Raw genomic sequence first — 25378 nt, 5'->3', positions numbered from 1 at the left:
CTGGTCTCTCAACGCTACTGACAACCATTTTTTCAACAAGGAAATCAGGGCTGGGGGACCCTGCATGCCAGATGGAACCTATTCTGTGGGCCATGTTCTTGATGCCTGGGAGAAGTGGCGCGTTGCGTGCTTGGCACCACTCTCCATGGAAGACGTCGAAGATTTATTCTTATTTGCTTTTATGGCAGGAGGGCTGGTGCTGATTGGATTATGCGCTGCCCTGACCTACTGGAAAATTGGCAAGACGGCTGCTACCAGAACCACAACCCCACATCTATCCATCATGATTAATGAAGTGGGCAAGATGGTACAATCTCAGACTGCGTTAACTTTTGAACTCAAGTTGGAAAACATCTCGGAGCAAATATCTGCCTTGCAAAGGAAGATGTTGGAGACCAGGGAATATTCATAAATTTGATTTCAATGGTCAGAGGAGCTGCAAATGGAATTTCCGTGTCTCTCTGCCCAAATCAAAACATTGGCAGCGTTATCAGCTACCAAGGTCAAAACGCCCCCACTTGTTTTTTTTCTCCAGAAGGATTCAATGGCCTTGTTGAAGCATTCAGCTCTCCTCTCATCTGCCCTCCCTTACAGCCTGCTGTTGTCAAGACAACTCCAGACTTTATGCACACACGGACAGAGACTGACGCATGCCTCCCCCACCCACCCCCCTTGTGTTTCTGACCCTACTCCCCACCCCCCCACCAAGGCCTCCACTCTGTCCCTACCCCCCACCCCAGCCTCCACTCTGCCATTCCCAGGAGTCCGCGCAGCACAAGATGACAGACTGCCCAAAGTTTAGTTCACATAAACAATACCAATGTATATGTGCGTTTGTTTTAATTCTGATGTGTGCCATTATTATGTTCAACTAGTAATAATTGTGGATTAATTTGTGGATATTTTTCTGAGGTAATTGGGTGTGAAGATAATTTCATTGCACTTCTAACTGTAATGACAATAAATGCTCATCTCATCATAAGCAGTGTTGCCCACAGTTACTTTGAAAAAGTAATCCAATACTGATTACTGATTACTCCTTGAAAAAGTAACTTAGTTACTTTACTGATTACTCAATTGTATAAGTAACTAAGTTAGATTACTAGTTACTTTTTTAGTTACTTTCCCCAGCTGCCGACCAACAACCCATGTCACATGACAATGATACCTGTTTTGCCAAAAAGTCACCCTTCCTTGACTTCAATGAAAACAAATACTTGTTTTATAAAAGTAAAATAAAGACCTCTTTCTTGCCTCATATTTAACTGTTGACAGCACGTAACAGTAAACTTGCAATTTCAAACCCTAACATTGTTTATAAATGTAACTATAAATTCTAACATTTTTCTACATTTAAATTCTCTAAACATTTTACTTGTTCGAAATTATTATTATTTTAAGTAGTATTAGTAGTTGTAGTAAAAACGGCCTTCAAAACTGGACCCTTTAATCTAGGGGTGTTGTGGGGGAGGGGGGCACATCCCCTGCCCCACGCCCCCATTCCATCTGGATTCGCCCCTACTTTGGCATTTGAGCACAAAGAATGGATAACATTTATTTTATGCAGAAAACAGGACCAGATTTACAGGTAAGAAAGTTTTATTGCGTTTTCACATCATGTGGTCCTCAGAAAGAGAGTTTAGGTGCATTTGAGTGGAAAACAGTGTTAGTTGTTGACGTGTCGCGGAGAATCAGCTGTTTTTAACGAGACGATACGGAGTGGCTCAGCTCAGAATTCTAAATAAAGGAGGGGAAAAAAAGTATAAAAATGTCTTTGTAAAGCTCAGTGCAGGTGTGCTGATCACCGCGCTTTAAGAGGTGAGGACAAGTCGAGCAGCTGCAAAACGCGGATGAAAAGCTCACAGCTCACTTAAAGTGGGCAGTTCAGTCGAACCCCGACCTCCTGCCCACAGACCAAGTTTAATGCTGCTGTCGACCCACAATGAAAAATAACAGTAACGCACAGTGACATGGAGAAGTAACTTTAATCTGATTACTGATTTGGAAGATTAACGCGTTAGATTACTCGTTACTAAAAAAGTGGTCAGATTAGAGTAACGCTTTACTAAGTAACGCGTTACCGGCATCACTGATCATAAGTGAGTTCACCACAACAAGTATACGCTCCGCAGAGTGATGCACAAGATCCATGGAATAAAAGTGAACACAAGAATTAATGAAAGAAAGTCATGACTAATGGAGAAACTTTAATAACTTTGGTTTGAACCATACTCCAATATCCCTTTGTCCCCCTGTGCAACAGGTGCAACCCAGTAATAGAAATTAGTGCTCAGAAATACCCCAAATTGATTTTCGCCATGCTGTTTAGATCATGTGCTAGTAGAACCTTACAACAGTGCCCTATCTTTGCAGAGGCAAATAAAATAGAGGTGAATTTTATTGCAGCCAAACTGCCGAGAACAGCTTCACGGTCTCAACTCGACTTTTCAAACCTCAAGATCCATCCATAAGGACTGGCTCCTTCACATGCCCATTGGTGATCATTGCCACTGGCAGTGCAGTGCCGTTGTAAAAGTGGGACATGAAGATTGCAATTAGCTGCATAGATGTCTCAAAATACAGCTACAGCCTTTGATTTGATTCAAAAGTGAAGTGCCCGTAAACAAGTCTGTACAATGTGTGGCACTTTATGCTTAAAAATCAAGTGCTAATTTGGCAACGGTTTGAGTGCTTCAAGGTTGCTGAATAAATCATTAGGCACAACTTTTTCGGGAGAACGTCTGGCCTACAGTCGCACAGCTGCATAATTGTTATGCCACTTAGATGGTGAGATTTCAGATAAATCTCCACGAGGTGTCGAAAGTTTCTACTTCAGCTGTTGAGGCCTCTGAAAGCAGACAGGTTTACAAAAAAGAAGACTCGATATTGCTGAGAATCAGCCACTCTGTAAGCTATATACACATTTAGAATTGGCTGGTAAACAAGATAAGCGGGGTGGCTGTGTTGTTCCAGGTAGTTTTTGTCATCTGCAGATTTTCTGTCCAAGCAGAAACAGGAAATCAGGACTTCAACAATGATTGAAAATTATAATTTATTACATTAAAAGACCGACAGCCAGTTGAAATCCACACAAATATGTTTTTGTCCATCCTATTTGCAAAATGTGAAAATGTTTATATTCAACCATTACTTAATTATATAGCACCCCCACCCCATCTCTTCCTTTTTTGCTCTCCATCATGCAATTCAATATTAATTTATTTTACAGCCCTATTTAATTTAGAAACTCTCTTTGGAGTCTCCAGCTTTTTCTTTATAGCTTCTTCACTTTCTCCTCCCTTTCTTCTTCCCCTCCTTCCTTTTCAAGTTTCCATCTCCTCATTCATAACCACCCACCCCCCTTTTTTCCTTTTGCATTAAAGAAAGAGAGAGAGAATAGGAGAGAACAGGAAAGAAGCCAGGTGAAAGAGATAAAGTAAAGAACAAGAAAGAAGGGAAGAAGCGAGAGGAGAATAACCTGGCAAGTTTTGACAAGAGACACTTAAGTCGCTGGAAGTCCTGCCAAGTTTAGGCACGCAAGGAATTGGGAGAAAAACTGAGGGGAAATCAGCATTTCAATTAGTTAAATATAGAAACCCAGTATCATATGAAGCCTTTATCAAGCATTCTTGATTTCTGGATTTAAATAAGTAATGCAAATTGCCACCCTTATTGTAATCAGCTAACTTATTCCTCATTAATATGCAAATACGTAAACACAGTAACCAGTCCTAAAATCTGTGAGGTATGGCCACGTGGTTAATGTACTTGGTTTCAGTGCGGAAGGTTCTTGGTTCAAACCCCACCTCTGCCACATTTCTCCACATAATGTCGTGTTACGTCACACAGGGCATCTGGCATAAAACTTGTTCCAATTTAACATGCAGATTCACCTCAGATTTGCTGTGGCAAAATGAGACAGCAGCCGATTATTTACTAGGTATCAAGTGTCTACCATTTACTGTTAAAGAGTTACTGTGTTCACTGCAAAAATTATTTCATCCTCATTAATATGCAAATATACACATCAATGAATCCTAAAATCTAATCAGGTCATGGACTCCCCATGGAGTGCCTGTGACGTTGGTATCAAGTGTCTACCATGTTGCTGTTAATGAGTTGTATTCACAACAAAATTATTTCAATCTCATTAATATGCAATAAACACATCAACGATTCCTAAAATCTAATCAGATCATGGACTCCCCATGGAGTACATGTGATGTTGGGATCAAGTGTCTTCCATTTATTGTTAATGGGTTATTGTGAGCCCATCAAAAAATGACTTCATCCTAATTAATATGCAGATATACATGTCAACCAATCCTATAATCTAATCAAGTCATGGTCTTCCCATGGGAAACCTGTAGTATAGGTATTATTGTTCTAACATTTACTGTTAATGGATTACTGTGTTCACAACAAAAATTACTTCATACTCATTAATGTGCAAACACACACAAACCAGTCCTAAAACTTAAAAGCTCACCTACACTACAGGTGTTACTTGGATGTAACTATCAAGTATCGACAATGTATTTATTCTTAATGAAAATTTGTTTTCAGAAAATAATGCATCACGTGTAAGATAAACAAACAGACTGTTGTGTGTGGGCCGCCAGAAAAGGAGGTACTGCTGGCCCACCATCAGAGGGCGCCCTGCCTGAAGTGCGGGCTTCAGGCACGAGAGGGCGCTGCCGCCATGGACACAGCCGGGGGTGACAGCTGTCACTCATTACCTCTTGACAGCTGTCACCCATCTACTCAACGTCCTCTCACTCCATAAAGACCAGACGTCATCTCCACCTCATTGCCGAGATATCATACTTCATTGGAGGTAATATCCTCAGCCATTCTGTAATTGCAATATTTGTATATTGTGAGTGTTTGCAGGAGTACCAGTTCCTCCGTTGGTGAAAGCTGTGAGAGCGCTGAAGGCACTCTTTTCCCCTGAGGAATCTACAGTACTCAGCAGTGTTTGAGTGTGAGGTGGAGGTGGCATTCCCACCGCTGTTGTTACTGGGTGTACACACACCCACACTTGACTGTCTTTGTTCTCGCCAGCAGTACCAGATCCGACAGTTGGGGACGGTGATCACCTGGGAATTCGGGACTTGGCGGCTCCAGTATTCACCAGGTTCTGTGGCGGCAGAAATCGTGTGGTTCCGGCTCTTCTCAGGACGGACGTCTATCCTCGAGCCTGCCCACACGTCACCTTTGTGGATTGACTGTAATTATATTCTGAGATTGTCTGTATGTTCGTTGTGCACATTTCACAACATTAAATTGTTACCTTTTGGCTCATCTATTGGCCGTTCATTTGCGCCCCCTGTTGTGGGTCCGTGTTCACTACACTTTCACAACAACTGATGTGATGGCGCAACTTGGGGGCAAAGTGCCAGAGAGGGACTTTTCGTCACTAAAACGAACAGGTAAGACCTTATATTTACACTGTGTGTGAATTTACACAGCATGAGGAGCAGCTTTCAGGAAATCAATTGACAGCATCACATATTTCAACTTATGAAAAAGCCTGTAAAAATCCATAAATTAGCCACATCATTTTAAGTGTTCAAAGCGTGTGAAAAAAGTAGCGGCTTATAGTCTGCTCTACTGTGCTGCCCATGAAACAAATATAAAGCAAACTCAATATCAACCTTACTGAAGCTTCACAGTGAGAAGGTTCTGGGAACTCTTCCCACCTGGTCCTTTCTGTGTGGAGTTTTCATGTTCTCCCTGTGTTCGTGTGGGTTCCCTTCAGGGGTTCTGACTTCCTCCCACTTCCAAAGGCATGCAGGTTAGGTGAACTGGAAACTTTAAATTGACCAAAGTGTGCATATGAGTGTAAATGTGTTTGTCTGTCTTTATGTGGCCCTGTGACAGACTGGCGCCCAGCCCAGGATTAACCCCGCCTCTCGCAATGTGACACCTGGGATAGACTCCAACCTCCCTGTGACCCTTGATTGGAGTAAGTGAGAAGAGACAATGAATGAATACTATGTGCAATTTCTTATACAGAATGTGTCACTGATCACCTGACCCCTCTCAATAAATGGCTTTTAATACCTTATGGTCCTCTGACATGTCTTTTTGATTTTATTAGTTCATGCTATTTGCTGAGTTTACTGCAAAACACTTTGGTCACCTTTTGCTCATTGTAAAGGACTATATCAATAAATGCTGACTGATTGATTGAAAGTTAACAGAATGTAAAGCTAACAGTTGGCCACTTGAACAAAAAGTGAATTAGCTTACTATGAAGCAAAGTCAACATGTAATTAATTGACTTTCCTGTAAAGCTTGTTCAATATAAAGTCAACATTAACCTAACTTAAAAAAAGCTAACTAAAATAGAAAATGCAACTAAAAACTAAATATTTTGCTTCTGCATCTTAAATTTACATCTTAATTATTTAAGGGGTGGAATGATCCTCAAACCGGTGTCACACAGACCTGACCAGGAGCTCCAGTCATTTTTTTTTTCCAGTTGTCCTCAATGAGAATGGAATGCTTACAAACACAGGCACCCAGCGCCCCTTTTTTCAGAGCAGACTGCTTTTTTTGAGCACCCTCTGAGGGTGCTTCTCAATTGAAAATCTCTCAATTTTGAGAGGGCTAATTTTGCTGATTTGTCACTCAAACCTTTCATAATAGAGACAAAAGAAAAAAAACTGATCTGTGAGCAGATTGGAGGGACACTTGGTTCTATGCTCTGGGTGAGTATGGTGTGTGCGTGTGTGTGCGTGTGTGTGTGTGTGTGTGTGTGTGTGTGTGTGTGTGTGTGGACGTGCACGCATAAAAAGTGCAATAAAAATGCAGGAACCCCTTTTTTAAACTTGAGTTGAAGTGGGGTGCTATTTTGCCCAACTAAATAAATCACATAAACATTCATTTTAAAAATGTTAGCTGTTGCTTAAACCAGGTCCATGTCTTTAGAATCCTGATGCTTCCTGCCTCACTGTATGGGTCTGAGACTCGGATGCTAGCCAGTGACTTTAGCTACCAGATGTCACCTGTACTAGGCCTCTTTGGTGGATCCTTGGGTACCATTAGGATGATGTTAGGGAAACTCAGTATCGGTTGCATTGTGAGAGAGCATCAGCTGCAATATTTGGCCATGTGGTGCATATCTCTGGGCATGATACAGTATCTTGGTGCCTTAGTGTTGAGAACCTTAGCAGATGGAGAAGGCCAAGCAGATGCCCATGCTTCACCTAGATGCAGCAGATCAGTGGTTACTTTCCAGAGGTAGAGACGGAAGAGTTGTCTGCCTTGGTGGTTGCCATCCAAAGTCCAAGGCGTTTCCAGATGCAGTGATAAGAAACATCAGCGCATGTTTCCAGACTTGACTTGACATAACCCATGGTCTACTCATTCACTAAAGTTCATGAAAATATGTTTGGCTTGTTTTTCAGACATCCTGCAAAGAATCAAACCAGCGCGGCTAAAAATACAACCTCCTTTTTGGAAGAAACAAATGGCAGCCTGTGCAGCTCAGGCTGATTTGACAGCATATTTAAATACTTTCAATATATAGAGTTTGTTCCACTTGAGATTGTATAATTACAAATGTCACTGGAAATACAGGCTACAGCACCGCTGTGCACACACAAGCAAATTGCATGCGCTTATGCTGATGACATATACACTAATGTAATTGTCATATTGGAAATGAGGATTCACATGAGCAGTTTTAATCAGCCTCTTGTCCTCTTACACACACACACACACACACACACACACAAATATATATATATACAGTCATGGTTGTTGATATTTCTATAGTTTTGTAACCCTTTCCTGCGTTCCCTGCAGGCTTCTTCATAGAGTCAGGGCCTACAGCCTACACACAGATACCCACGTACAAACATGCACACTCACAGACACACAATGACATGCACAGTGCAGAAAGCAGCACGTGGTGCTCGGCATGGACATGGCTAAAGTCGACTGGAAGGAAAACATCCAACACTGTGGAAGGGTGAGAGTGAGATGTGAAAGTGAGAGCCCATGCAGGAAATGTTTTATAAGTGTACATGACAATCAACACGCATGGTAAGATGCTTAGCACCAAGGCTAAAACAATGACAGCTTGAACATCATGCCCAATACAGCTAGCTCAGGAGATACCAAAGGGCGCTACTGCCATGATCCCAGTGCCACAGAGTGAAAACAACAGAGTAAGAGTGACAGTTGGAGATAAAGACTCTCCTTCCACTTGGATCTCAAAACCAGTATCTTTTTAAATGGTAAAATTCGTGTCACAGGTGCTGATGGGTTTTTTTTAGCACCCAGACATCACTTCCCTTTGACCTCAATTCTGCAAGTTCTTTTAAACTGATGTTTTTACTCCCCCCCCGCCCCTCTACATGCTCTTACATGACAAATCCTGGCTTCATTTTAATAGAGCTAAAAGTATTCAGACCTCAGGGCAGCCCGGCATGACCACGGTCCGCTGCCCTCGTAATTGCGCGTTTTGCAATTTCTGGGCAGTGCACTCGGGGGCTCAAGAGCTCCACTTAAGGGCAAATCAAAGGCGATGTTTCGAGAGGGTAGTGTGTCACACTTTCACTTCCCGGTTCTATATTTTTTCACTCCCCAAACACACACACTCAGAAGTAAAGGCAAAGTTGCATGTGTTGCACCATCAGTCTGGCGGGGATTGCATGTTGCAGCTTTTTGTAATTAGATGGAGGAAGGGGTTGATTTATTTATTTGCCTTATTAATTGATGTAAGGCTGTGAAATAGACTCTGACAGATATAGAGACTCATTAATGTTCACGTCCAAAGACAAGTGACCCATGTTGAAAGGTGGCGGCGATCATAGGACCGTGTTTGACATCTGCACACGGGACGCAGCTCTCACTCTGCTGTAACAATCCCTTTGATTTCATTTGTACAAGCTTACTGAGACAGACATGGGAACAGATGCATGCATCCCCCTGAGGGCTTTTGTCCACCACCCCCCCAACCCCACACTTTATCAGACTGTAAAATTATCATTTGGATCTATACGGAATAGAGGCAATCACAAGGAGAATCCATTTTGCTATCTGATGACCAATCTGTAGATGTTACAGGAAGGAGGACACGAGAGTGCGGAAAGAGGCAAAGATGGAGTAGATTATTTCACTTCGCATGTGTGCACATGATCTCTTTTACAGACTGGGCAGACTGAAAGTCAAAGTATTTTTGATAAACCAATCCATAACCTCAATCTACCTCAGAGCCCTCTGGATAATAGTGCTATATATGTGTGTGTGTGTGTGTGTGTGTGTGTGTGTGTGTGGTGTGCGTGTATAGAGAGAGAGAGAGAAAGAGAGAACATAGAGAACATAAATGTTCAATGCACTAATTCAGAGAAGTATACTTTATTATTAATTAATTATTTTTTATCATTTCACAGTGGTTACATTTTAGAACTCACCCCTTTTAATATTACACATCTAAATGATTATTTTTTTTATGTTAGATCTCAGCTAAAGTCTCACATATGTGTTCTGGCACTTTCAGCTGTCACTGGTGAAGCAACAGGCAAAAGTTGCAACGTGCACAGCTTCTCCAATCACAGCCACTGAAGCTTTGGACTCTTTCAGTGCTGTTGTGGGTGTTTTGGTGGTTTCCCTCATTAATCATCTTGCACAGTTGCCCTGTTTTGAAGAGGATCTACCTTAAGACACATTTAGGCACATTATTCCTGAAACACTGGTTTAACTGGACTACAAGAAATATTCAGTGATTTGAAAAAATCTCTTCTATTCATGTTCTCAACTTATAGAAAGAAAACTGTAAAAGTGGTCATTTAGCTTCATACATTCTTTCTCATACACTCTTTCGAAAGCATTTGCGAGTCTTAGAAATGAATTACGGCATGTGCTGCCCTTCATAATTGAGTTCAGCTTTTAACAAATGTGCACATTTTATATGTGCACCTCCCATTTGCAGACTTGCAGGATAAACCAACTACAAATGTGTGTGCACCCTTTCAGCCTCCAGCACTATCCCTGTTACAAGTCAAAACAATGTGGCAGAGCTGACAGCACGCATTAGACCACTAAGCCTTAAAAGACCAAGTGTGTGTTTGTTTTCATGTGTGTTTTTGGTGAATCACTCTTACAGATAAATGTCAGGGGTCGGTGTGAAGCGAGAGTCTTAAAAGTTGCCCGAAGCTTACAGCTCTTTTCAGCATTGATTTTGTTTGATATTAGGTATAGCCCAATAAAAGAGAGTAAAAAGGACACATAAGGGATCACATCAAGGGAATGCTGACTGTGAAAAGTTTCCTCTTTGGATCTCAGGCTCAGACTGGTCTATGTAGGTCTTATGTAGAACACCTAATTTCTATAAGCTCTATATAGGCCCTGAAGCCCACTGGTGCCGGTTCTTATCCATGCCCATGTCTGACCTGGCAGCGGCAGACAGATGGTTACTTTCAAGAGGAAGGAAAAGACTGGTTGTCTGACTGGGTGGTTGCCATCCAGGACCCAGGGCATTTCCATATGGTGGATGCAGCAACACACTAGCACATGCTCTAAGACTGACCTACATACTTGTAGCCCAACTCCGATCTAACTAATCAACCTGCTTAGTGGACAGGGACAAAGCAGATGAAGTGTTTTGTCAAAGGACATATACAGGTAGCAAAACTGGACCCAAGTTTCCCAATGTGTACACCCGAGATCAATTCCTAATGATCCCAGGTCCCAGTTAATCCCAATTCAATCATTGTGTCAAACAAAGTTTGGGGTTCTGTGGTGTGGTGGTTGCTCCAAGACCTGACCTGACCTGACCTACATAAAATGGACTGCAATTATAAGCGCTTTTCCATCTGCATCAGATGCTTAAAGTGCTTTACAATAATGCCTCACTTTCACCCCGATGTTAGGCTGCTGCCATGCAAGCCGCCCACTACACACCAGGAGCAACTAGGGGATTAAGGACCTTGCCCAAATGATGTGGAAGCCAGTAATAAAGAAGACAGCTGGTCTTATGCAACATTACACGGCACAGCGGCTGCATGAAGCAGCGGCACTACTATGGAATTTAACTTTGTTTTTTGTTTTGTTTTTTTAAATGTCACTGTCACTCTTTCAGAGAAACTAGCTTACAGAGTTACAGAGCTTAAAGAATTACAGTTGGATGACCAATATAGGGACCAAACTTCAATGCCAGGTGTTTACTTCAGCTACCTGTCTGGATTATTGGACAGGACATATCAAATACATTGTTCCAGTTCAGCCAGCTGGAAATGGGTACCACCACTGGTTGGAGAGGAATCTATGATGGATATCTATGATCCTGGGCGAGTTGCAGACTCTCATCTGTTTCATGCAATAGTATCCGAGGATACCAGGAGCAACTAGGGGATTAAGGACCTTGCCTCGAATGATGTGGAAGCCGGTAATAAAGAAGACAGCTGGTCTTATGCAACATTACACGGCACAGCGGCTGCATGAAGCAGTGGCACTATGGAATTTAGCTTTGTTTTTTGGTTTTTTTTTTTAAATGTCACTGTCACTCTTTCAGAGAAACTAGCATACAGAGTTACAGAGCTTAAAGAATTACAGTTGGATGACCAATATAGGGACCAGGCTTCAATGCCAGGTGTTTACTTCAGCTACTTGTCTGGATTATTGGACAGGACATATCAAATACATTGTTCCAGTTCAGCCAGCTGGAAATGGGTACCACCACTGGTTGGAGAGGAATCTATGATGGATATCTATGATCCTGGGCGAGTTGCAGACTCTCATCTGTTTCATGCAATAGTATCCGAGGATAAGCACTGACCTAATTAAGGTAGGACCTGCAAACGACTTCTTATTCTTCTTCTACCATAACCACCATCATCATCAGTAGTGGTGGAGTCATTGTTGTCATACATACTCACACAATATGAGAAATATTTTAATTATAATGATAATTTAATAACTAATCATCAAGCATTAGTGCAATTTAAATGTTTAGGGCAATACTTGCGTGACTTTTTGAGCTGATTAGCTCCCGTGGCATATAATATACAGCCTATTCACCTATCACGGAGAGAGCATGGGAGCAGATCCTCATTTATTCATTATCGTCAAACTCTTACACAGTGGCGGGTCAATGGAGGCTGGAGTGAACAGTACACCTGTAGGTCACTGCTGATCCACCATACCGTCTTCAGACTGACATTGCAGAACAACGTTTTTAAATAAGGAATACTCAGGGAGTGCATCTCCATCTTAAAAGTATTGTTGGGGAAAGTGTAGTGACACGGACCCACAACAGGGGGCGCAAATGAACGGTCAATAGATGAGCCAAAAGGTAACAATTTAATGTTGTGAATGTGCACAACGAATATACAGACAATCTCAGAATCTGATAGCAGTCAATCCACAAAAGTGACATGTGGGCAGGCTCGAGGATAGAAGACGTCTGTCCTGAGAAGAGCCGGAACCACATGATTTCCACCGCCACAGAACCCGGTGAATACTGGAGCCGCCAAGTCCCGAAATCCCAGGTGATCACCGTCCCGACTGTCGGATCTGGTACTGCTGGCGAGGAGCAAAACAGTGAGACGTGGGTGTGTGCACACCCAGTAACAAAAACAGTCAGAAGGTGGAAAGTCACCTCCACTCTAATACACACTCGTGCAGCTCCTGTCAAACACTTATTTGGTTGGGGTGTGAAGCGAAGCAGTCACGGATTACGCCAACCTCACTGATAAGGCACTCAACAGGAAAGCAGCTGCAAAATGAATTCAGACTAGGACACAGTTAGTTTCTGGCTGAGGATATTACCTTCACAGGTAGATGATATCTCGGCAACGAGGTGGAGATGATGTCTGGTCTTTATGGAGTGAGATGATGTAGAGTAGATGGGTGACAGCTGTCAAGAGATAATGAGTGACAGCTGTCACCCCGGCTGTGTCCATGGCGGCAGCGCCCTCTCGTGCCTGAAGCCCGCACTTCAGGCAGGGCGCCCTCTGGTGGTGGGCCAGCAGTACCTCCTCTTCAGGCGGCCCACACAACAGGACCCCCCCCCTCAACGGGCGCCTCTGGTGCCCGACCAGGCTTGTCCAGGGGGCGGCGGTAGAAATCGGCCAGGAGGGCCGGATCCAGGATGAAGCTCCTCTTCACCCAGGAGCGTTCCTCGGGTCCATACCCCTCCCAGTCCACCAAATACTGGAACCCCCGGCCCATCCGACGGACGTCCAGGAGCCGGCGCACCGTCCAAGCCGGCTCCCCGTCGATGACCGGGCAGGAGGCGGCGCCGGTCCGGGGCACAGAGGGGTGAGGTGTGGTGAGATTTGATTCGTGACACATGAAAAACCGGGTGGATCTGCAGTGAAGTTGGGAGTCGGAGCTTCACTGCGGCAGGACTGAGGATTTTGAGGATTTTGTAAGGTCCGATGTACCTGTTCTTGAGCTTCGGGGAGTCCACCTAGAGGGGGATGTCCTTTGTGGATAGCCACACTCCTGCCCGGGCCGGTAAGCAGGGGCCGGGGACCGCCGGCGGTCTGCATGGGTCTTCGCCCTCGTCCGGGCCTTCAACAAGGCAGAACGGGCGGAGCGCCACACCCGACGGCACCTCTGCAGGTGGGCCTGGACCGAGGGCACACCGACCTCTCCCTCCACCACGGGAAACAATGGGGGCTGATACCCCAAACACACCTCAAATGGGGAGAGGCCGGTGGCAGAGGACACCTGGCTGTTATGCGCATACTCGATCCAGGCCAGATGTTCACTCCAGGCCATCAGGTGTGCGGACGTCACACAGCGCAGGGCTTGCTCCAATTCCTGATTGGCCCGTTCCGCCTGTCCATTGGTCTGCGGGTGATACCCGGATGAGAGGCTCACGGTGGCCCCAGTTCCCGACAGAAGCTCCTCCAGACGTGTGAGGAAAACTGGGGACCATGATCAGAGACGATGTCGGTGGGTATCCCATGCAGACGGACGACATGGCGGACCAGAAGGTCTGCAGTCTCCTGGGCCGTGGGGAGCTTCGGGAGGGCCATGAAGTGGGCCGCATTGGAGAATCGGTCCACTATCGTGAGGATGGTGGTGTTGCCCTGGGACGGGGGGAGGCCCGCGACAAAATCCAGACCGATGTGGGACCAGGGGCGATGAGGCACAGGAAGTGGCTGAAGAAGTCCCTGTGCCTTCTGGTGGTCTGCCTTGCCCTGGCACAGGTGGTGCAGGCCTGGATATATTCCCGGATGTCGGCCTCCAGGGATGCCACCAGAAGTGCTGCCGGACCACTGCCACGGTCCTTCGCACCCCCGGAGGACAGGACAGCTTAGAACCGTGACAGAAATCCAAGACAGCAGCCCTGGCTCTGGTGGGACGTAGAGTTTGTTCATCGGCCCAGTTCTGGGGTCCAGGCTCCGTGCCAGGGCCTCCCGGACGGTCTTCTCCACGTCCCAGGTGAGGGTGGCCACGACAGTGGACTCCGGAATGATGGGCCGGGGATCCGACAGCTCAGTCTTGACCTCATCTTCATGCACCCGGGACAAGGCATCCGATATTGGTTTTGGTCCCGGGGCGGTAGGTGATTCGGAAGTCAAAACGCCCGAAGAACAGTGACCAGCGGGCTTGCGTGGGGTTCAGCCGCTTGGTGGTCCTGATATACTCCAGGTTCCGATGGTCAGTGAAAACCGTGAACGGCACAGATGCTCCCTCCAACAGATGTCTCCACTCCTCAAGAGCCTCTTTCACCGCAAGGACTTCTCGATTGCCGAGTCATAGTTCCGTTCAGCTGGGGTCAACCTGCGAGAAAAGTAGGCACACGGGTGAAGAACCTTATCGGTCTCTCCGCTCTGGGATAGCACGGCTCCTATCCCTGAGTCAGAGGCGTCCACTTCAACCACAAACTGGCGGCTAGGGTCGGGCTGCACCAGAACTGGTGCAGACGAGAACCGGTGTTTCAACTCCTTGAACGCGGCTTCGCACCGATCCGACCAGGTGAAGGGGATTTGGAGAGGTCAGGGCTGTCAGGGGGCTAACTACCTGACTGTAGCCCTTAATGAACCTCCTGTAGAAATTCGCAAAGCCGAGGAACCGTTGCAGCTTCCTACGGCTTGTTGGTTGGGGCCAATCTCTCACCGCCGCAACCTTGGCCAGATCAGGGGCGACCGAGTTGGAGGAGATGATGAACCCAGGAAGGACAAAGAGGTGCGGTGAAACTCACACTTCTCACCCTTCACAAACAGCCGGTTCTCCAACAACGCTGCAGGACCTGACGTACATGCTGGACAGAGTCTCAGGGTCCGGGGAAAGATGAGTATGTCATCCAGATATATGAAGACGAATCGGTGCAGGAAGTCCCGCAAGACGTCGTTTACCAATGCTTGGAACGTCGCGGGGGCGTTAGTGAGGCCGAACGGCATGACCAGGTACTCAAAATGACCTAATGGGGTGTTGAATGCCGTCCTCCATCGTCTCCCTTCCGGATCCAAACCAGGTGGTACGCATTCCTAAGGTCCAGTTTGGTGAAAATTTGGGCTCCATGCAGGGGTTTGAACACTGAATCCAACAGGGTAAAGGGTATCGATTACGAACCGTTATGTCATTCAGCCCCCTGTAATCAATGCATGGACGGAGTCCGCCATCTTTCTTGCCCACAAAAAAGAAACCTGCACCCATTGGGGAGGTGGAATTCCGGATCAACCCGGCAGCTAATGGTCCCGGATGTAGGTCCATGATTCGCACTCAGGACGTGAGAGTGTACAGCCTGTTGGACGGGAACTCAACGCCCGGGACCAAATCAATGGCACAATCGTACGGACGGTGCGGGGGAAGGGTGAGCGCCAGATCCTTGCTGAAGACTCAGCAAGATCGTGGGACTCAACCGGCACTGCCGTCAGGAGAGGGACTTTAACCTCCTCCTTAGCGTTTACACCGGGAGGAACCGAGGATCCTAAACAATTCCGGTGGCAGGTTTCGCTCCACTGAGCCACAACCCAGACGGCCAATCAATCTGGGGATTGTGTTTAATCATCCATGGGAAGCCCAAAATCACGCGGGAGGTAGAAGGAGTTACAAAAAACTCAATCTCCTCCAGGTGATTCCCAGACACTACCAGGGTTACAGGTAGTGTCTGTGTGTGATAAAAGGGAGAAGAGTGCCATCTAGTGCTCGCACCTTCACTGGGGAAGAAAGCACACTAGAGGGAGCCTACCTCCCTTGCCATCTGCTATCCAGCAGATTCCCTTCTGACCCCGTGTCCACCAGTGCTGGGGCTTGAAGGGTTAAATCCCCGCTCAGGATTGTAACTGGGAGTCGTGTTGAAAGATGAGTGACCCATGAATGTTTTGACCCCCCCCTCAGCCAGTCTTAAGGGCGGGCGTTTGTGTTTTGACTGTTTGAGGCAGTCTCTCTGCTGATGCTCACTTGAGCTGCAGTGGAAAGCACCCGCAGACCAGCCTCCTTTGTCTGAATGTGGCCCTGCTCGTGTCCCTAGCATCGTCAGCAGGGGGAGCTGTAGCCACACGGAGCGCTGTGGCTGTGGAGCGTGGGGAAGACGGCTCCCTTTCGGATCGGGAGGAAGAGGGACGGCTTGTGCCTGACCGCGCCCTTCGCCTCGTCCTGTCGGTGTTCTTCTAACCGATTGTCCAACCGTATAACCAAATCGATAAGCTCAGCCAAATCCCGCGGTTCTCCTTAGCCACCAGGTGCTCCTTCAGGACCGACGACAGTCCGTTTATGAGGCGGCGCGGAGCGCAGTCATATTCCAGCCGGATCTCGCAGCCGTGATGCAGAAGTCGACTGCATATTCGGCTGCATTCCGGCGCCCTGTCTCAATGACAGCAGCACGGTAGACGCGGTTTCGCCTCTGTCAGGGTGATCAAAACAGTTCTGAGCCCCCTCACAAACCCAGTATAAGAGGCAAGGAGCCGTGAACTTTGTTCCCAAAGCGCTGTAGCCCAAATGCGTGCCTCACCTCGAAGCAAATTAATCACGTAAGCCACCTTGCTGGCATCAGATGCGTACATCACGGACGCTGTGCAAAGACGAGCAAACACTGCATAAGAAAGTCCGCGCACGTCTCCAACCTCCGTACGGGCTGGGGGCTTATGTATGCTTCAGGGGATGGTGGGGGGGGTTGTTGAATGACCAGTGGAAGTCTGTATTCAGCACAGGGTCGGCAGGAGGAGGAGCTCCAGCAGCGCCCTGAGCGCGCGCTTCCACCTGTGCGGTGAGAGCCTCCATCCTGCGATTAAGGATGATGTGTTGCTCGGTCATCAGGTCCATCCGAGCGGTAAAGGCGGTGAGGATGTGCGCAACCCACCAATCACGCTCCAGCCGACGCCTGTGCACCCTGCTCTTCCATTGGCTGTCCAACAGATGGTTGACGCCCCCTCGGGATCCATGCGTTGGCCGAGATATCCTGTTGGGGAAAGTGCAGTGACACGGACCCACAACAGGGGCGCAAATGAACGGTCAATAGATGAGGCCAAAAGGTAACAATTTAATGTTGTGAATGTGCACAACAATATTACAGACAATCTCAGAATCGGATAGCAGTCAATCCACAAAAGTGATGTGTGGGACAGGCTCGAGGATAGAAGACGTCTGTCCTGAGAAGAGCCGGAACCACACGATTTCCACCGCCACAGAACCGGTGAATACTGGAGCCGCCAAGTCCCGAATTCCCAGGTGATCACCGTCCCCGACTGTCCGGATCTGGTACTGCTGGCGAGGAGCACAAACAGTGAGACGTGGGTGTGTGCACACCCAGTAACAAAAACAGTCAGAGGTGGAAAGTCACCTCCACCTCTAATACAACTCGGGCAGCTCCTGTCAAACACTTATCTGGTTGGGGGTTGAAGCAAAGCCGTCGCGGATTACGCCAACCTCACTGATAAGGCACTCCACAGGAAAGCAGCTGCAAAATGAATTCAGACTAGGACACAGTTAGTTTCTGGCTGAGGATATTATCTTCACAGGTAGATGATATCTCAGCAACGAGGTGGAGAATGATGTCTGGTCTTTATGGAGTGAGATGATGTAGAGTAGATGGGTGACAGCTGTCAAGAGATAATGAGTGACAGCTGTCACCCCGGCTGTGTCCGTGGCGGCAGCGCCCTCTCGTGCCTGAAGCCCGCACTCAGGCAGGGGGCCCTCTGGTGGTGGCCCAGCAGTAGCTCCTCTTCAGGCTGCCCACACAACAAGTATGACATTGAATTATGCAAATCAATTATTTCTGATTCCGTGAGGTTCTGTGTGGAACTGGCATTTGACCAGTTCAGTTCAAAATTTAACAAATTATCCTTGACTAACACACAACCCTTCCCTGTGTTTAATTAGAAGGGATTCCTTTGGTTTGACCAGTTCACTAAAAATGAATACTTTACCTGCAATAAAATTCACTGTATTTGTGATGCACCACGGAAATAAAACTATTTGCAAGAACTACATTTCAATACGAAGTCAAGCTTGTCATTACGGTGTAAAATCTGAAGGGACTACACCTTTAAGACATTTGGTAACCTACAGTGAACTGTAACTAAAGGCCCAGTCACACGACACTTAACGAAGGGTGACGAACTGACGAAACAAGAAATCTGGACTTTTGTTGACTGTCGTTGGCATCGTTTAACCTTCACACAGCCTCGTTCCTGCAGCTGGAGGTACGTCAGGATTTTTAAACTGTTGAAAAATTTGAACGAAGGCAACGAAAACCTCAATTCGTCTGTGTCTCGTTTTGCTGTCGTTCTTGACGTTTTTTAATCATTTGTGTAGTTTTTGTAACGTTATTTTTTATTTGACTTCGTTGAAGCAGCTGAACGTTTTCACACAGTGCAGAAGCCGGTTTCTGAGCGCTGAGGCTGCTGCTGCTTCATGTACCGTTGGAAATTACAGGAAAAACTCAGCCTGCTTGCTTGGATTTTTTTTATCTGTGTTAGGAGGGCAGCTTCAATGGGCTCAGGCACCTTACATAGGCCAGAATTAATCTTTTGTGTGGATATAATTAATTATTTTGCCACAAGCAAATGTTGAATTTGAAACAACAAAACATTGTGCAATTTCCGACGGTACTTGAATGCAGTGGCAGCAGGAGCTGCTGCGTGCGCGTATTATTTTGTATTAAATATAACAATATGAGTGTAGGAATGACAATCCAGTCCCCTCTGTACATGTGGCAACGGGTAGTTGAATCAAAATGATTATTTAAAGAGCTGTTCTGGAAAGAAGAATTCACGTTGTGGATCAGTGATCAGCTGGTGGAATAACTGCACATGTGAGTCAATGCGCGCATTCACACGCACTGATTAATTTACTGCTCTGATATATTCAATCATCTTTACACTTATATTTATATTTATTCTCCGTTTTGACAGTTTTCTGTTATAAATCAATATATATGGCTTAGAACATAATACAGTGATACAGCAGTGACCACGGCACACTTTTTTCTTTTTCTTTTCTTTTTTTTTTTATTGGAGGAAGACGGAGCGCGCAGCGTGTCGACAGACAGTGTGGATTCTGATAATGATGGAGATGATCCCTCTTTTGTTCTGGACGAGGAGCAGGTGGTCCACCAACGTGCGCACAGATCTCCACAGATTCTGTTTGCAGTTTCTCCAGGACCCAGCACCGAGTCCTGGAACTCAGAGATGCAGACACACACTGCTCCAGCTGTGGCTCCCGGCACGTTTCATTAAAGCGCCGAGATCGTGAGCTTCGGTTTTGTTAAGTTCCTCTTTCGTCCCTTTTGCGCTCTTGCTTCGCAGACTGCTTGGTGATAAAAGCTCTTTTGTCCACCTTTTCTCAACGAATTGTGACTTTTTTTACTTTTTCCCTTCGTTCAGGAATCGTCGTGTGCCGTGTGACTGGGTCGTAACATTTTATGTGCTGTAGTAGCTTTCAAATTATTCTGAGTATAATACCTTTAGTTACTCTGTGCACTGGCAAGCTGCAACAGCAGGGTGCCGTTTTCACTGGTGTGTGTGTGTTTCTGTGTATCTGTGAAATTAACAACCAAGAAGCCTAGAAGGATCAAACTTAGTGAGAATATTACTTGGTTAGATATCCAGAGGTGATTAGATATTGGAGTCAATCAATCAATCAATCAATTTTTTTTATATATAGCGCCAAATCACAACAAACAGTTGCCCCAAGGCGCTTTATATTGTAAGGCAAGGCCATACAATAATTATGTAAAACCCCAACGGTCAAAACGACCCCCTGTGAGCAAGCACTTGGCTACAGTGGGAAGGAAAAACTCCCTTTTAACAGGAAGAAACCTCCAGCAGAACCAGGCTCAGGGAGGGGCAGTCTTCTGCTGGGACTGGTTGGGGCTGAGGGAGAGAACCAGGAAAAAGACATGCTGTGGAGAGGAGCAGAGATCGATCACTAATGATTAAATGCAGAGTGGTGCATACAGAGCAAAAAGAGAAAGAAACAGTGCATCATGGAACCCCCCAGCAGTCTACGTCTATAGCAGCATAACTAAGGGATGGTTCAGGGTCACCTGATCCAGCCCTAACTATAAGCTTTAGCAAAAAGGAAAGTTTTAAGCCTAATCTTAAAAGTAGAGAGGGTGTCTGTCTCCCTGATCTGAATTGGGAGCTGGTTCCACAGGAGAGGAGCCTGAAAGCTGAAGGCTCTGCCTCCCATTCTACTCTTACAAACCCTAGGAACTACAAGTAAGCCTGCAGTCTGAGAGCGAAGCGCTCTATTGGGGTGATATGGTACTACGAGGTCCCTAAGATAAGATGGGACCTGATTATTCAAAACCTTATAAGTAAGAAGAAGAATTTTAAATTCTATTCTAGATTTAACAGGAAGCCAATGAAGAGAGGCCAATATGGGTGAGATATGCTCTCTCCTTCTAGTCCCCGTCAGCACTCTAGCTGCAGCATTTTGAATTAACTGAAGGCTTTTTAGGGAACTTTTAGGACAACCTGATAATAATGAATTACAATAGTCCAGCCTAGAGGAAATAAATGCATGAATTAGTTTTTCAGCATCACTCTGAGACAAGACCTTTCTGATTTTAGAGATATTGCATAAATGCAAAAAAGCAGTCCTACATATTTGTTTAATATGCGCTTTGAATGACATATCCTGATCAAAAATGACTCCAAGATTTCTCACAGTATTACTAGAGGTCAGGGTAATGCCATCCAGAGTAAGGATCTGGTTAGACACCATGTTTCTAAGATTTGTGGGGCCAAGTACAATAACTTCAGTTTTATCTGAGTTTAAAAGCAGGAAATTAGAGGTCATCCATGTCTTTATGTCTGTAAGAGTAGTTTGGCCAAAGGTCAAAGTCAAGCAAAACATGGTCCAAAAATCGCCTTTTTTTGTATGACTTCATAACCATGGATCGTCTAAAGTATATATTGATCAGCTAAATATTTGCGATTGATTGATATGAAGGGCAGCACGGTGGGTTAGTGGTTAGCACTGTTGCCTCACAGCAAGGTCGTGGGTTCAATTCCCGTGGCCTTTCTGTGTGGAGTTTGCATGTTCTCCCAGTGTTTGCGTGGGTTTCCTCCAGGTGCTCCGGTTTCCTCCCACATCCACAGACATGCGGGTTAGGTGGATTGGACTCTTTAAAATTGTCTGTAGGTGTGTGTGTGTGTGGGTGTGTCTGTGTTTGTTTGTCTATTTGTGGCCCTGCGGCAGACTGGTGTCCTGTCCTGGGTGTACCCCGCCTCGTGCTCTATGACTGCTAGGATAGGCTCCAGCCCCCCGCGACCTTTAATTGGACTCGGCGGTAGAAGATGACTAAATGAGTGAATGATTGATATGAATGACTTTATAATAATATCACACAGGACGCATATGATGAAGTCAAACATAGTCAAAAACACTTTTACAGACACGTATATTTTACTTTTACATTTATACTGGGGTGTGTACAGCAGGCAGGGCATGCATCATCCCTCTGATGCCTTTTATTTGTTGAAGAAATGAACAGTCCCACTGATACCTGGGTCAGTTTCAGGGCAGCCCATTCATGTCAGCCTCCTGGATAAGGAAACAGGAGACGCATTGTGTCCGCCATAGTGTCGGAAGTCACAAATCATCCAATATTGGCTTCATACAAACCACTGGGGTGAGAAAACGCTGAGCATGTTTTCTATCTGTCCAAATAACTTTGTTAAAATACATTTAATAATAGTGTGTCAGCATCTTCACCCAGTGGTTCTTACCCCCTAAAGCACACTGAACTAAGTTCATTTTTTGCTGTTATGTATTCTGCCATTAAGTAGAGAATCAGTTGTTGAGGGGCCTTTGGCGAGCGTTTGATCGTACACCATGTGTATTGCTCACACAATCACATATTCGATCACTTCTATTCTTTGATGTGAGAAAAGCAAAGAAATAGAGTGTGAGACAGATGAGTGGCTTGATCAAACAGTATCCAGCTGCGATGAAAGTTGAACCCCGTTGATGCTATAACCTAAAAGAAATGCTTTGAAGAGGACACATGTGCAAAGTGCAGTGCATGCACACGTACAGGTGGTGGACACACATACACACACAGGATGTGGCCACAAATGTTGCCTTGTCTTGTAGGTCAGATACTCAGACTGGATGTAAGCCTCTGACCTTTCCACATGTGCACGGATTGCCTTCTTGGCACATATTGCGACACAACGCCGACTTTCTATTTCACTTTCATACTAATCTGAACTGATCAAAGTTGGATAAGAGAAAGAAATGGCGAATGTCAAGGTAGGCTTAAACCAACAGTTGATTTGAAGTACAAGTTGACATTTAAGTTTGACTCAAGAGGCAGGCTATAATCAGCTCACCCCACATCACCACCACCATCTATCCACGCCCCACCCCCCATCTACCCTGTATGATATAATGCGTTATTGTGTTCACAGGAGGGATCATTTAGTCCTTATTAATATGTACTGTATAAAAAAAGTATCAAATTTATTATTACTTTACAGAACGTAAAGAAAAAGGGAGTGTTTGCATTTTTCTTTCTTTGACCCTTATTACACCCTTACAAGTGGCCCTAATTTAAGGACAAAGGCAGCACATGTTGTACATGTTGGCTGTGGTGCATTTCTCTCTGAAAATCTGTGTAAAATAGGTCATTCCAGACATTGTTCAGAAAAACAGTGTACTTTGATTAAGAAGTTGATTGGAGAGGGGAAAACATATAAAGAAGTACAGAAAATGATAGGCTGCTCAGCTAAAATGATCTTAAGTGCTTTAAAATGCAACCAAAGCCAAAAAGCCAAAAAGATGTGGAATAAAATCAAAAACTGCCATTCAAATAGATCGAAGAAAAGTCAGAATGGCAAAGACTCAGCCAATGATCAGCTCCAGGGTGAACAAAGAAGGTCTAAAGTTACCTGTGAGTATTGTAACAATTAGAAGACGCCTATGTGAAGCCAAGCTATGGGCACGAAGCCCCCACAAAGTCCCACTGTTGAAAAAAATACATGTGCCGAAGAGGTTACAAATGACCAAAGAACATATTGACAGGCCTAACGAGAAGTGGCACAAGATTTTGAGGACTGACGAAAAAGATTGTTCTTTTTCGGTCTAGAGGTTACAGACATTTTGTTAGAAGACCACCAAAAACTGAATTCAAGCCACAGTACACTGTGAAGACAGTGAAGCATGGTGGAGCAAACACCATGATATAGGGATGCAACTGGACACCTGACATGAGGTGAGAGACAATCTCGCATTAGTGGCACCTGAGTGAAGGGCTGCGTTGTTAAATAGTGCATGTCTCAATAAGTGTGGAAATGAGTATGAACATGAAGCCATTAACCCACGTGCCTGTGACAGAAACTAAAGCAAAAGAAATGCACAAGGAACAATCTGCCAGAATAAAAGTGCAAGATGAAACAGCAATACAGAGGAGGATTCACTTGGATATACAAAATAAAGGTAGGTGGGTCTGAATAAAAAAAAAACACAACTGTGCAAATCTGTAGGCATGTTAGGATGGGAATTGAGAACATTTTACTGACTTTGACGCTGTAGATTCTGGTACTGTGATCGGTTCCTGATTTCGAACTGAATTGGAGCCTGACCAGAAAATCACGAAGGGCCTTTGGGCAAGGTCCTTAACCCCCTAGTTGCTCCCGGTGTGTAGTGGGCACCTTGCATGGCAGCAGCCTGACATCGGGGTGAATGTGAGGCATTATTGTTGTAAAGCATTTTGACCGTCTGATGCAGATGGAAAACCGCAATATAAATGCAGTCCATTTACCATTTAAATCAATTTTCTGTCGGCCAAAATAGGTTTTTACCATTAATGACGGTATTTTCCTTGTTGTTCAACAGAGAGACTGCCACCCTGATATCAAGTCTGATGGCATGACACATACATTTTTACAATATGAGATTGTTCTGATGAGGAATTCATCATTTCTAAGGATTCTGATTGACAATCATTTGGAACTGATTCTCAAATGGCACTGGTTCTCAATTTGCATCCCCAGGCATGGAATAGACAGAGATACAAATGATGCCCATCGCATACATCTGCAAGCCTCAACTGCAACACTACAAGCATGATGCACATTGTTCTGGTTCCATGATCCACTGATGAGGACCCCAGTGACTGAACCAGGCCAATTAAGATACCCATGAAACACCTGGCTGCAGCAGGTTGATGGTTACTTTGGAGTACATTTCATGTGGACAGTTACCATTACTTACCTTTGGTTCATGTTATCCGAAGAGACAGTGACATTTTCTAGACTTATCGGTTTGAAACCACATCATCAAAATTTCACCATTTGTATGCACTGGAATAATCCTATGGGACCTTGTGACATTTCCTCAGTTAATTTAACATTTTAAAACTGTCAGCATTATGGAAAACATTGTTTTAAATTGGTTGAATTTCCAAATGTATTTCAATTATTTGTTGATCCCATTATCTTTCTGCCATTCTTTTCTCCCATGCTGTGCCCAGCCCTCAAATTTCTGCTCTTTCTTTCTATAAATAGTAATGATGTCTTCTGTGGTTTAAAGTAATTTTAAAAGCTTAATTAGGGGAGGGGAGCAGATATGGAGAGAGATGTTGGTCACCAAAGGGTTTTAGAAGCTCAGTGCTAGACTGCATGCTGATCCCAAAGAGATAAACCTTAAAAGGCTACTCACAAACAGAAGCCTAATTGTGTGTGTGCGCGCGCGTACACACAGACACACACCCCCCCCCCCCCCCCCCCACACACACACACCCACACACACACATCATATCAATCACAGACATTGTTATCTGAAGGCCAAAGTGACCAATACTCCCCAAAGTCATCAAGAATGACAGAGAGGGCAGACAAAGAAAGGTGGAAGGAAATGGATGGAGAAATTGGCAGAAGGGATAAAACACACACAGAGGAAAAGTGAAATGTAGACATTAAAATATAGATGCTTTATGAGAGGAAAATGGCTGATG

The 25378-nt window shown here is 45.2% G+C and overlaps 1 protein-coding gene and 1 long non-coding RNA gene across 3 annotated transcripts in view; one reads left to right on the top strand and one right to left on the bottom strand.

Annotated features, from left to right (window-relative positions):
- Positions 1 to 25378, bottom strand: part of LOC117502203 (CUB and sushi domain-containing protein 3-like) — a 1088443-nt gene that overhangs the window by 886863 nt on the left and 176202 nt on the right.
- Positions 1877 to 23080, top strand: LOC117502204. 2 transcript variants are annotated; one of them, XR_004558227.1, is made up of 4 exons: positions 1877 to 1887; positions 13272 to 13275; positions 21238 to 21241; positions 22917 to 23080. It is a non-coding gene; the product is annotated as an uncharacterized LOC117502204 (long non-coding RNA). The 2 variants fall into 2 exon arrangements; XR_004558226.1 differs by lacking the exons at positions 13272 to 13275; positions 21238 to 21241 and adding an exon at positions 16098 to 16105.

The sequence above is a fragment of the Thalassophryne amazonica genome, chromosome 20, assembly GCF_902500255.1.
Source record: "Thalassophryne amazonica chromosome 20, fThaAma1.1, whole genome shotgun sequence".
Taxonomy (NCBI): Eukaryota; Metazoa; Chordata; class Actinopteri; order Batrachoidiformes; family Batrachoididae; genus Thalassophryne; species Thalassophryne amazonica.
Note: the sequence above shows the minus strand (reverse complement) of the source record. Positions and strands in the feature narration are given on the sequence as shown.